This window comes from Mus caroli, chromosome 18 (genome assembly GCF_900094665.2).
Source record: "Mus caroli chromosome 18, CAROLI_EIJ_v1.1, whole genome shotgun sequence".
NCBI classification, from domain to species: domain Eukaryota; kingdom Metazoa; phylum Chordata; class Mammalia; order Rodentia; family Muridae; genus Mus; species Mus caroli.
In genome coordinates, this window is record NC_034587.1 from 2,386,170 (window position 1) to 2,399,651 (window position 13,482).

General features: G+C 41.6%; 1 protein-coding gene across 9 annotated transcripts in view; it reads left to right on the forward strand.

The window, feature by feature from the left end:
- Nucleotides 1-13,482, forward strand: part of Zeb1 (zinc finger E-box binding homeobox 1) — a 177,298-nt gene that overhangs the window by 143,856 nt on the left and 19,960 nt on the right. The gene's annotated exons all lie outside the window — the stretch shown is intronic.

A 13,482-nucleotide genomic window follows, 5' to 3' on the forward strand; every position in this document is an offset into this window, starting at 1 on the left:
TCCTGATTTCTTTCCTAGGGTTTCTATCTCCAGAGGTGTCTTTATTGTTTCTACTTCCTTTTTTAGGTCTTGGATGGTTTTGTTCAATTCCATCACCTCTTTGGTTGTATTTTCCTGTAATTCTTTAAAGGATTTTTGTGTTTCCTCTTTAAGGACTTATACCTGTTTAGCAGTGTTCTCCTGAATTTCTTTAAGTGAGTTATTAATGCCCTTCGTAAAGTCCTCTACCAGCATCATGAGATATGATTTTAAATCCGAATCTTGCTTTTCGGGTGTGTTTGGGTATCCATGACTGGCTGAGGTGGGAGTGCTAGATTCTGATGATGGTGAATTGCCTTGGTTTCTGTTAGTAAGATTCTTATGTTTGCCTTTTGCCATCTGGTAATCTCTGGTGTTAGATGTTCTAGCTGTCTCTGGCTGGAGCTCATTACCCCTGTGATTCTGTTAGCCTCTGTCACCAGTCCTGGGAGTACAGCTCTCTCCTGAGTCTCAGTGGTCAGAATACTCTCTGCAGGCAAGCTCTCCTCTTGCAGGGAAGGTGCATGTAGGTCTGGTGCTCAGACCTGCCTCCTGGCTAAAGATGAAGGCCTGTTGTTTCTGTACTCTGCTTGCTCACCCTCCACAGTCTGAGTGTTCCCCTGTGCAGACTGGTCTCTGAGGGACCTAGGACACAAGATGGCTCCCTCACCTGCTTGGGTGGTCAGAGCCTTGTCAGGTGACCACCTCTCCTCTGGGGGAAGTGGGGGGAGGTACCGGGATGTCTGGAGCCCAAAGAGGTGTCTGTCCCAGTAACTCTGTAGCTTCTGCAGTCTGCTTGCTCAAGCTCCACAGTCTGTGTGCTCACCTGTGCATAGTGATCTCCGAGGGACCCAGGACACCAGTCTAGCTTTTTCATACTGGCTATGTAGCTACATGGCAGATGACCTATATAAATGTGTGTGTGTGTGTGTGTGTGTGTGTGTGTGTGTGTGTGTGTGAAGAGGATTTATTGAAATTACTTGCAGGTGCAAGCAGCAGTCTAGCTGGTCCAAAAATGCCTGGCTGTAAACAGAACGTTCAAGAATCCTATACTTGCTCAGTCCACAAAGATGGATGCTTCAGTTGATCTTCAGTATATCCTGGAATCCTGAAGAAATAGGCTCTAAAGCCAGTGAAGGGATAGACTTGTTAGAAAGGTGAGGGCAAGCAAGCAAAGAACAGAAACTTCCTTCTTCCATGTCCTTATATAGGATTCCAGCAGAATGTGTGGCCCAGAATAGATCTGAGTTAAATGTGTGTCTTCCTACCTCAAAGATTCAAATTGGAAATGGATCTTTTTACTTCACATTAAGCAAAAATTCCTTATTTTTTTTCAGACATAGCCAAACTGACAACCAAGAATAGCCATCAAATGATTAATTTCTAAATGGAAACAATAACCAGATAATAATAACACCTAAACATGATATAATTCTCCTACATATACTAAAAATGCATTATATATTTAACTAGGTCATAACTACAGCTAACATGATATACCTATCCCTCATACAATCATAAATGTATTTATAAACTTACAATAGGTGGCAATGTCCCTTAAAGGACATTCTTTTAGTATCTCAAACTTAAATATGACAGACATTGAAGTTCTTTTAATTGTTACATCACATGATAAAGAAATTGAGGAAAGAAAACACAAATATCTGTACAAACACATTCTTAACAAAATATGACACACACTCATGGCAGTTAGTAGTAGTAGTACACGGTAGTACTAAGAGATGCCCTGAAAGATCTCCTGCACTCCAGACATAATCCTTCGTACCTCCATTGTGGAGAGGCAATCCAATTTCCTCCCCTTGTTAATCTTTGTCAACATCACTCCTAACACTTATTCCTTTCTTACCCTATAGGTTTAAGGGCATCAGAAGCCCAAAATGACCAGGGGAAGTCTGAGCTTCCAGTTCAATGGAATGTTTGTTGTGGCTCCTGGAAGGACCACATCCCACTCTGGAACCAAAATTTCCAGACCAGCAGAACTTAAGGTCACAGGAACAGGAAGATAAGACTTTCCTAATGGGTCATTTGGAGTTAGAGTGAATGGAACTATTCCCTTTCAACCCCTTGATTCCAGGACCCTTGAATTCTGGCTATGGAACAGACTGTACCATATATTAGATGTTGATTGAAAGCACATACCTCCTTCTCAAGAACCCTATACAAGCCCTCCAGGCTGTTGCTACCTACTTGACACTATAACTGTGCCTTTAAAAGGCCATTCCATATTTCTATCAGGCCATCTGCTTCAGATGGTAGGGGAAATGGTAAGACCAGTGGATTCCATGAGTGTGAGCCCTCTGTTGCACTTCTCTGGCTGAGAAATGAGTTCCTTGGTCAGAAGCAATACTGTGTGGAATACCATGATGGCAAGATAAGGCATTCTGTAAGCCCACGGATGGTGGTTTTAACAGAAACATTACATGCAGAAAAGACAAATCCATAACCCAAAATAAGTGTGTCTTCTCAAGGACAAAGCATTGTCCTTTTCACAGAGGGTGTGGTCCAGTATAGTCAATCTGCCACCACCTTGGGCAGTGGTGCCATATCTGGGCCTCAGTGTTGGTCTCTGCTGTTGATAGATCTGGCATTCAGCAGCAGCTGTAGCCAGGTCAGCCTTGGTGAGTGGAAGTCCATGTTTTTGAGCCCAAGCATAACCCCTGTCTCTGCCACCATGGCCACTTTGTTCATGTGCTCATTGGCCAGTGGCAGGAATAGCTGGGGAAAGAGGCTGAGTCTCCAAAGAACAGGTCATCCTATCTACTTGATTCTGAACTCCTTCTTCTTTTGATGAGCATTCACATGGGACACAAGTATCTTCATGTCCTTTGCCCATTTCGAGAGATCTATCTCATATACTTCTTGCCCAGATGTCTTTATTACCATTTTCCATTCATGATCTTTCCAAGTCCCTGACCATTTAGCCAATCCATTTGGCTACAGCAATGAGTCTGTAAACAATCACACATTTGACCATTTCTCCTTCAAAATAAATGTATGACCATGTGTAGTGCCTGAAGTTCTACTCAATGTGAAGATTTTCCTTTGCCAGTGTCTTTGGGGTTCTCCCAGAAAGAGGCTGTGATGCTTCAGCAATCCACTTCTAAATGGTACCTACAAAATGTGCAGAACCATCAGTAAGCCAGACCAAGTGTTCTCAGTCAACAGACCACAAGAACACCCCATAAGGATATAGGTGCATGTGTAGCAGCAGACAGCATTGTAATGGGAGTACAAGTCACGGGTGTTTAGGCAACTTTTTCCTGTAAGTTGTTTGTGCCTTCAGGACCTGCTCAGGTCTGATCATGTATATATGCCATTCCATTTGATAATAAATTGCTGCTATGCAAGTTCTACTTTATGACTTGGTAGATTGAATAACACCCAACTCATGGTGGGCATTTCAGGTCATACAGCAGCTTGGTGGCTACCATATATATTACCAAATGTTCAGCTTCCAGTTAGACCCGATAGCAGGCCAAGCGCTGTCTTTCAAAGGGAGAATAGTCTGCAGATGATGGTAGAGCCTTGCTCCAAAATCCCAAAGGTTTCTTCTGTGTGGATCACCTATAGGGGCCTGCCAAAGCTCCAAATAGCACCCCTGACTGCCACCGACATCTCAAGTACCATAGGGTTTACTGGACCATATGATGCAAGTGGTAGAGCAGCCTGCATAGCTACCTCGACATGGTGAAGAGCCTTCTGTTCCATGCCCCACACAAAGCTAGCAGCTTTCCAAGTCACTTGGTATATGACTAGAATGATACACCCAAGTGAGAAGTTTAGTGGCTATAGGATCCAAATAGACCCAAAATATTGTGCTTTTTTTCTTGGTGGTGGGAGGAGCCTGGTAAAATAACTTATCCTTCACTTTAGAAGAAATATCTGCATGCCCCCACACCACTGGACTCCTAAGAATTTCACTGAAGTAGACACTCCTTGAATTTTGGTTGATTTATTTCTCATTCTCTGACTCATATATGAGTTACCAATGAGTCCAAAGTAGTTGCTACCTCCTGCTCACTTGGTCCAATCAGCATAATGTCATCAACATAGTGCACCAATGTGTTACTTTTGGGAAGAGATAGACAATGAAGAGCTGTCGAAGTGATGACATAGGCAGGAGAGCTAATATATCCTTCAGGCAAAAGCGTAAAAGTATACTGCTGGCCTTGCCAACTGAAAGCAAATTGCTTCTGGTGTTCCTTATGGACAGGTACTGAGAAGATATTTGCTAGATCAATAGCTGCATACCAGAAGACACCACATCTGGCACAGCAGCTGCAGTCAGAGTCACCACCTGACTGAGTTTTAAATAGTCACCTGTCATTCTCCACAATCCATCTGTGTCCTGCACTGACCAGATAGGAGAGTTAAAGGGAGATGTGGTAGGAACCACCACCCCTGCATCTTTCAAATGCTCGATGGTGGCACAAATTTATGCAATTCCTCCATGGATGTGATAATGGATGTGATTCACTATTTTCTTTACCAAAGGCAGATAACTGTAAAGGCTTCCTTCCATTTAGCCCTTCCAAACATTGTTCTTATTTCAGAGCTACTTCCACTGGACTCTATCAATCTCCTACAAAAGCATTTATCCTGATTTTTTAAAGCACTTTCAAACTCAGTGCCTTAAAATGTTTAAGTGATGACCCCAGCTTCTGCCTCACTGTTGCGGTTTTGGTATTTCTTTCCCTTGAAGGTTGAGATTTGCTGGTTTCATATGTCAGATAATTCTGGACTGAGCTTTTGCAGTAGGGTTAGATTTCTGATCTTTTTTTTTTTTAAGACTTGGTGTTTAGCAGGCAGTATACCCAGTTGTATGTAGGCTGTAAGCAGTGAGCCCTTTGCTGGAGGCTTCGGTTTCCTAATCAGTCACAGTACTATTTGGATCTGTCCTGTGCCTATTACCCAGTGTCAGTGGAATGGGTAGTGACCTAGACTGTGTGTCAGTTCTGTGGTCAGATTCAGACATAAACAGTTTGCGTAGAGAGCCAGGAGCTGACTAATAATCTAAGGAGGTCACTTTCCTGAGCATTTCCATTGTCATGAACTCACCAGAATTTGTGGTTCCCTGGAAATTCCCCTTGTCAGTCATCAAATCAAAGGTCTGGGACTTTACTTACTCCTTGGCTGCTGCAGTCCTGCAGCTGCATTCAAGGAATGATGCAGAAGACTGGGAGGAGGACTCCTGTGTTCAATCAGGCCAGAGCTCCCCTTACTCCCAGTTTGCAGATACCTTGATCACTGTCATCATTGTCTCTACCTGGAAACCACTGCAGGGCTGAACAAAAGAACCTGGAAGAGAACTTGATATTTTTCTCTTCTTTGAGCCCCTTTCTGGTACATCAAATTAAACTGGACCATTTCATCCAGGCCATAGGATGCCACAGTTACTAGGGGTGCTGGTGTCAAAGAAGGACTCCAACGGTGATGGTGGTACTTTGGTACTGTCTCCAGAATGCCTGCTGGACTTAATCTCCTTGCATCTACAGGTGCCTGCTCTGTCAATCTCCCCACTGTCAGCAGAAACATGTGATAGGAATCATGAAACAGTTTGTGCCTTCTTCATCCCAGTTGAACCTTGCTTCACATTTCATCTTTGTCCCTGTTGGCAGGTCCTCACAGACATCATGAACTACAGTTGCTGAGGCTTTTCCAGTGGGTTACACAGCTTGAGTGTTCCTTATCTGAAGTGTTTCCTATCTGTCACTTCTTCAGATCTTAAGATACTAGCGTAAAAGGAAGCAGCTGAGCATACCTAAGCCAAACCATAAAGCCCAAATGCCCTAACAGCCAAAACTTACTTTTGCAGTTTTAAATTAGGCATTTTCAATCTGTGCCACAGATATTGGCATATTATTAGAAGCTGGGAAGATACAAAAAAAAAAAAAAAAAAAAAAGGCAGAATAGCCTGGAAAAGTACAGAGAGCAATATCTTACTCTCAGTTAAAGTTTCAGCACTGTGAAGTTTGAATTCAGGTATTTGCTGGCGTTTGCTGTCTCCATGGGTTTTCCTAGGCAGGTCAGTATTGTTGGGACCAGGCATGGAAAAGCTGAGGTGGGGCCTTCACTGCCCCTTAGAGATGGCTGTAAAAGTTTCCATGAACAATCTAAAATGATGAGAGACAGATGCATCTGAACCTTAGAATGTGAGTTTTAGAGTTCAGCACATATGCTAAATAGTGACTTCTGACTTTGACAAGTTCTGTCATCCATTCACAAACAAACCTTTTAGATTTTTAAATGACCTGTGTTTGCCATCTTTGTTTTCCTTACCAAGAATAATCTTATGGCTAAAATGACAAGCATTCCCTCTTTGACTCTATATTTCCAATATATTTTACCTATTTTAAATGAATATTATTTTTTACATAATTACATATCTGTAGAAATTTCACAGAGTTATAGATTTATAAAATTTCAGAGACTTTGCTTGCCCTTTAGATGGGTTTCCCCCAATTCTGCAAAATGATAATTGAGGTCACAACTAAAATACTGACACTTGCATTCATAGTCAGGGCACAGAGCTCTAACTTCCATGTCAAGGCTCCTCAGTTTCTTTAGCCACCCACCCCTCCCCCACTTTTCTCCATGGCATCACTAGCCCCCAGCAATCATTGTTGCCATCATTTTAGGAATGACATAAATAAACTGATGAAGTAAAAACTTGTTGATTGGTCTTTTTCACTTTCCATGGTTTTTGGTGATTCATCTGATTACTGTGCATATTATAGCACAGTCCCTTTAATTGGTCAGAAGTAATATATAACTTATTATATCTGCCGTTCCTTGGAAAGTCTTAATCTAAGAAGTTTCTCTTGATTATTTATTCACTTTGGAGTTTGGACAAAAGGTCTCAGGAATGCTGTTAGTTCCCTTTTCTCCTCTTTTCCTATTTGTCCTTATGTTTATCAAGCAAGGATTCTACCTTTAAGCCAAACCCCTAGCCCATCACATTACTTTATAAACATCTAGGTTAACCAGTCATAAGGTATGGACATTGTTGTCTTCTAGAAAAAAAAAATCCATATTCAAATAGATTTTATTGTCTCATTTCCCCTTGTATTTCCAGAACTAAGATGTGAGAACCTGAGGGAGAATTCTCATGTGTCTCCCAGGATGGAGACTGGTGACCACACTTTCCATTGCTGTCCCTGTGAGTTTGCCCTTGTACTAAGCCTGCAGAAAACAGAAAAGAGAATGTTTCTAGGAATCTCTTCTACAGTGAACAATTAGTGCTCACACTGTATGCCAGCACTGCACTGTAAGCTCACACTGTAAGCCAGCACTGCATTGTAAACTCACACCTTATACCAGCACTGCACTGTAAGCCAGCCCTGTACTGTAAGCTCATACTGTATGCCAGCACTACACTGTAAAGTCACACTGTAAGCCAGTACTGCACTGTAAGCTCATACTGTAAGCCAGCACTGCACTGTAAACTCACACTGTAAGCCAGCACTGCACTGTAAATTCACACTGTAAGCCAGCACTGCACTGTAAATTCACACTGTAAGCCAGTACTGCACTGTAAACTCACACTGCATGCCAGCACTGCACTGTAAACTCACACTGTAAGCCAGCACTGCACTGTAAACTCACACTTTATGCCAGCACTGCACTGTAAATTCACACTGTAAGCCAACACCGTACTGTAAACTCATACTGTATGCCAGCACTGCACTGTAAACTCACACTGTATGCCAGCACTGCACTGTAAACTCACACTGTATGCCAGCACTGCACTGTAAGTTCACAGTTTGCCAGCACCGCACTGTAAGTTCACAGTTTGCCAGCACTGCACTGCACTCTGTGTTTATTAATCAGCTATTCTAGTTCTTCAACCAAAATTTTAACCCCAAAATGAGGGAAAGAGTAGAGACTTCTAGATCTTAAAACAAAGGAAAACTAGCAGCAAAATAAACAGAAAAATCTTTGCCAGGTATAATTTTAAGAAGGTATTAATGTGTAGAATATATAAAGAACTACAAAAATTAAACATACACACAATAAATGTGCTAATGAATTTAACAGATTGTTCTCAGAAGAAGAGATATAAATCCTTAGTCATCAGAAAAATACAAATTCAAGTGACTTTGGGATTCTAAGTCCCTGAAGTCTGAATAGCTATCATCATGGAAAAAATAATAATAACAAATGCTGGCAAGAATATGGATAAAGAGGAGGCCCCATGTACTGTCGGTGGGAGTGCAAATTGGTGCAGCTACTATGGAAATCTCTGGAGGGTTTTTTTGGAGACCAAAGATAGAGCTGACATATGTCTCAACTATACCAGTCCTGAATCCATGGCCAAAGGACTCATCAGTATCCTACCTACTACAGAGATCCTGCACATCCATGTACATTGCATCTATAGTCATGATAAGCAAAGAAATGGAGTCAGGATTAGATGTCCTCCAACAGATTAAATGGAAATGAGAATATGGTATATATACACATTCATCAATAAAGAAAATGGAGGTTGCAGGAAATGGGTACTAACCACCATATTAAGATAGGCAAGCCCTATTTGGAAAAACAGATTTCCCATGCCTTCTCTCATGCAGACCCAGGAATTAGGAGGGGCCATGAAGGGGAGGGGGTAATAGACCACATGTGACATACAGTGGAGAGTGCAATACATGGGGTGGGAAGGAGTTGGGAGGGAGACAAGGGGAGTTGTGGGGGAACACCACACTAAGCATGTATGACATAGGACATATGTACATAGGACATCTGTTACTGGCAGGGGAGATGGCAGAGTCAGGAAAGGGCCTGCCCACAAGCCTGACATCTTGAGTTTGGATGCCCAGAACCCAGGTTTGAAAAATAAAAGTATACACCTGGAATCCTACCACTGAGAAGGCAGAGATGAGAAGATCTCTGTGGCTCACTAGGAGTCAGTATAGTTAAACACGGAGTTCAGGTTCTGTGAAACCCTGTCTCAAAAAAAAAAAAAAAAGAAAGAGACAGACAGACAGACAGACAGACAGAAAGAAAGAAAGAAAGAAAGAAAGAAAGAAAGAAAGAAAGAAAGAAAGAAAGAAAGAAAGGTAAGTTTTTGTCTTTAAAACAAAACAGAGGAGGAGTGGAGGAAGACACCACCTCCGGCCGTCACTCACATTGCATTCAGACCCAAACACAAGAACTCTGTTACTTTGTTAGAAATAAAATGAAACCATGAGTAATAAGTAAAACTCGGGACCTGGCCCTAAAGGATTTGAAATGATCATCAAAAGAGCCTAGGTTCTCACACCAAGTAGCGATGAAGGAGAGTAAATGAAGAGCTTACTTAATTGAATCGCAAATAGACTTTTCATTAGATGTAATAACTAAAAATAGAAAAATCAGTAATATCAAAAGCTAATGTTACCAGTAGCATCAGTGTTCATATTATGTTAGCAAGTGGTAACTGTTTTACTTAAAGGAAAATGAAGGACATATGCACAATAAGGAACTATAACCATTTTTAAATTACAGAGTTGGCATATTATTATGTTTGAAGTAGATGCATTAAAAAAGGAAGAAAGCCAAGAAAGAGAAGGAAGGAGGAAAGGATATCTGATGGTTTACAGACTAACAAACATGGCGCTTATGCTATGATTCTATAAATCCTAATTGTCATTTTGCCAGCAGCAAGTACGACTGAAGAATTCTCTCATAACTATCTACTTTAGACAGCATTTCCATATTTATTTGAAAAGTGTATATATTGTAATTGCCTTTCATATAATGATTATCCTTAAGTATCCATGTAAAGGTTAATAAATAAAGAACAATCTGCTGGTCATGCATGGGGGCCATACCTATAATGTAATACCAACACGCACAAGGCAGAGCAGGAGGATTGCTGTGGGTTCAAGACCAGCCAAGGCTATAGTGTAGAACCTTGTCCTCAGAAAACAAAAGAAAAAAGTGTGGAGAGGAGAGGACAGACTGGGAGAAGGGAGGACTGCCGGATCTACCTGGTATACAGTCCCCAGGCCTAGAGAAGGCATGTTCTCACAGGCACCCAGGCGTGCAGACGCTGCTCTTTTTCTCAACAGTCAAACTCAAGAGAAATGTTTGAGTAACATCTTCAGGGGAATTAGATTGGGGTGCAAATAGCTACTGTTTAATGTAATGTTGTGAATATTCTGATTATAATTAGGATACATGCTCTGTTCCAATTCAAAATAAGTTCACCATTTAACGCTGTATCTGTTGTGAATGCACATTCCTAAATTAATATAATTAAAATGGACCTAAATATGGGAAGCAGAATTTTTCTTGCCCCAATTTATACATTGACTCTATTCCACATAAGATATTACAATTAACTCACTCTGAATACAGAGGTGGCATATGAGAAAAACAAACCTCTGTTATAATTTGTCAGTCGATATGATATTGAACTGAGTAAAAGGAAAAACTGCAGTGCTCTGTGTGTGTGTGTGTGTGTGTGTGTGTGTGTGTTACAACAGGGTGTGGCTCTGTCCTGCTCCTCGAGGAGTATGACAGTCAGACCAGCCTACATTCAGCCTCTGCTCCCTGTTCCTGTGTGTCTAGCAAGGCATTGGTTTGACCAGGATCGTTTGCTTCACTTTTTAACTCATACAGTGGGCTACTGTGAAGCATCTCACAAAGTGCCTAGAGACCAGACATGTGGCTTGGAGAAGAAATGGGGGAACCTCTGCTATTTGTAAGCACTGCCCCTACCTATAAGTAAAGCTGTTCTCTTGAGCCTCCCAACCTTCCAGGAATGTGATGCATTCCTTATGTAAGAGATGCAAAATTACCTCTAACAGGAAAGCTCAGCGGACCTCAGAGCTGGGGAAAGCCCAATTGTCCTCTAAGAATATTGTAGAAAATCGTCTTAGGGCTTTGTGTATAGGTGTATGTGGAACAAACATTTCATATTTAGATTTGGTTCTGTCCAAATGCTATCTCATTTATTTACATCAGTATTGAAAAACCAGAAAATTAAATTATCTGTGGTCCAAGAATAGTCCAGATAAAGTGTACTGAACTTGTAGTTCTAAAACAAGAATATTTCCAGAATTATATCTGAAACTGGTCTGACTTTTGTTTCTTTGAGATACCGTGACAGAAGAATCTGACCAGTTTTATTTTTATAAAGAAAGCACCCTGCCCATTTTTAAAGGAAAATTTTCAAGATAAAATACAATCCAAACTCGGTTTCTTTTGCATTTCAAAACTTACAATCCTTGTGAAGGTGGAACTGCCTTTACCCCATGTTGTTTGCTTTGGTCAGGAAAGGAAGGGCAAGGAGCCCTGGAGCCAGAAGCTCAGGGAGGTGGCGTGGGTGTGTGTGGAGACCCGTCACTTGCCTTTGATGGAGGTCTTTGTGACAGTAGCTTTTGAATTTGTGCATCCTGAATTTAGTGTATTTCCTCATCTTTTATCTTGCCCTCCTTATATGGTTAAGAATTTTAGCATACAAGACACTACAGAAAAACTGGATGGTTGTAGTATTTAAGTGTAATGTAAAATTACAGGTTTATATAATATAGATTTTCCATCTCTACATGTGATGCGTATAATCTATGGATAGTCTAAAAGTCTTCAGGTGATACTTTGAATGTACATGACGTTTTTATCAAAGTTAGAAAAGTGCAGAACTCGTGACCACCTTGAACTGAGTAGTTAGTAGCTGTTGTGCTTTGAGTTATACAGCCACAGAAATCAGAAGACAGAAAATAAGCAGTGCTCGGGTTATCTACAAGACAGAAGACAATGTTGACTGAGTGAGCATGTCACAGAAAACAAGAATCAGCTTTTATCTTGTGAACTCGATGAGTGTAGATGAAAATGAAAATCAGTTCCAATAGACAAAGGGGCTTGCTCCTAGGGACCAAAAGGACTTATTCCTAAAACAGGCCACCTACTGTAGTGGGCCCAAGCCAGTTAAGAAGCAAAGGAGTCTCTGTATGGTCCTTCCTTCAGTCTCTGCTCTGAGCTTTGTCTCTGTAACTCCTTCCACGGATATTTTGTTCCCCCTTCCAAGAAGTATCCACACTTTGGTCTTCCTTCTTGAGTTTCATGTGTTTTGCAAATTGTATCTTGGGTATTCTGAGCTTCTGGGCTAATATCCACTTATCAGTAAGTGCATATGATGTGTGTTCTTTTGTGATTGGGTTACCTCACTCAGAATGATATCCTCCAGATCCATCCATTTGCTTATGAATTTCATAAATTCATTGTTTTTAATAGCTGTTTAGTACTCCATTGTGTACATGTACCACATTTTCTGTATCCGTTCCTCTGTTGAGGGACATCTGGGTTCTTTCCAGCTTCTGGCTATTGTAGATAAGGCTGCCATGAACATAGTGGAGCATGAGTCCTTATTAAAAGTTAGAGCATCTTCTAGGTATATGCCCAGGAGAGGTATTGCTGGATCCTCTGGTAGTACTATGTTCAATTTTCTGAGGAAATCCACCAAACTGATTTCCAGAGTGGTTGTACCAGCTTGGAATTCCACCAACAATGGAGGAGTGTTCTTTTTCTCCACATCTTCACCAGCATCTTCTGTCACCTGATTTTTTGATCTTAGCCATTCTGACTGGTGTGAGGTGGAATCTCACTGGCCCACCTGGGGATCCATCCCATAAACAACCACCAAACCCAAACAATATTGCAGATGCCAACAAGAGCTTGCTGACAGGAGACTGATATAGCTGTCTCCTGAGAGGCTCAGCCAGTGCCTGGCAAATATAGAAGTGGATGCTCATAGTCATCCATTGGACTGAAACACAGGGCCCCCAATGAAGGAGCCAGAGAAAGTACCCAAGGAGCTGAAGGGATTTGCAGCCCTATAGGAGGAACAACAATATGAACTAACCAATAACCCCAGATCTCCCTGGGACTAAACTGCCAATCAAAGAAAACACATGGTGGAACTCATGGCTCTAGCTATATATGTAGCAGAGGATGGCCTAGTTAGTTATCAATGGGAGGAAAGGCCCTTGGTCCTGTGAAGGTTCTATGTCCCAGGATAGGGGAAGGCCTGGGCCAGGAAGCAGGAATGGGTGGATTGGGGAGCAGGGCAAGGAGGGAGGGGATAAGAGATTTTTGGAGGGGAAACTAGGAAAGGGGATAACATTTGAAATGTAAATAAAGAAAATATCTAGTTTAAAAAAAAAAAAAGAAACAAAGGAATGAGTAGGACCCTTCAGTCATCTCTTACAAATGTCAGCATCAAACATTTTCCTGTGGCCTATAAGTTAGGCAGGGCCATTAAGATGCAAGCCAAACCCTTGTAGGCTCATTAGTCACAGCATGGAGTAGATCCTGTCCTCCAGAGCCAGGGAGGAAGCAGGGACCATGGAGCCCCAGGGCTGCCATACAGATCCCACAGCCGCCATTCCAAAGGAAGCATGTCCTGCTTCTCTTAAACCTTTGGATTCAGGAAAACATCTCCTCCATAGAGCTACGGTTAAT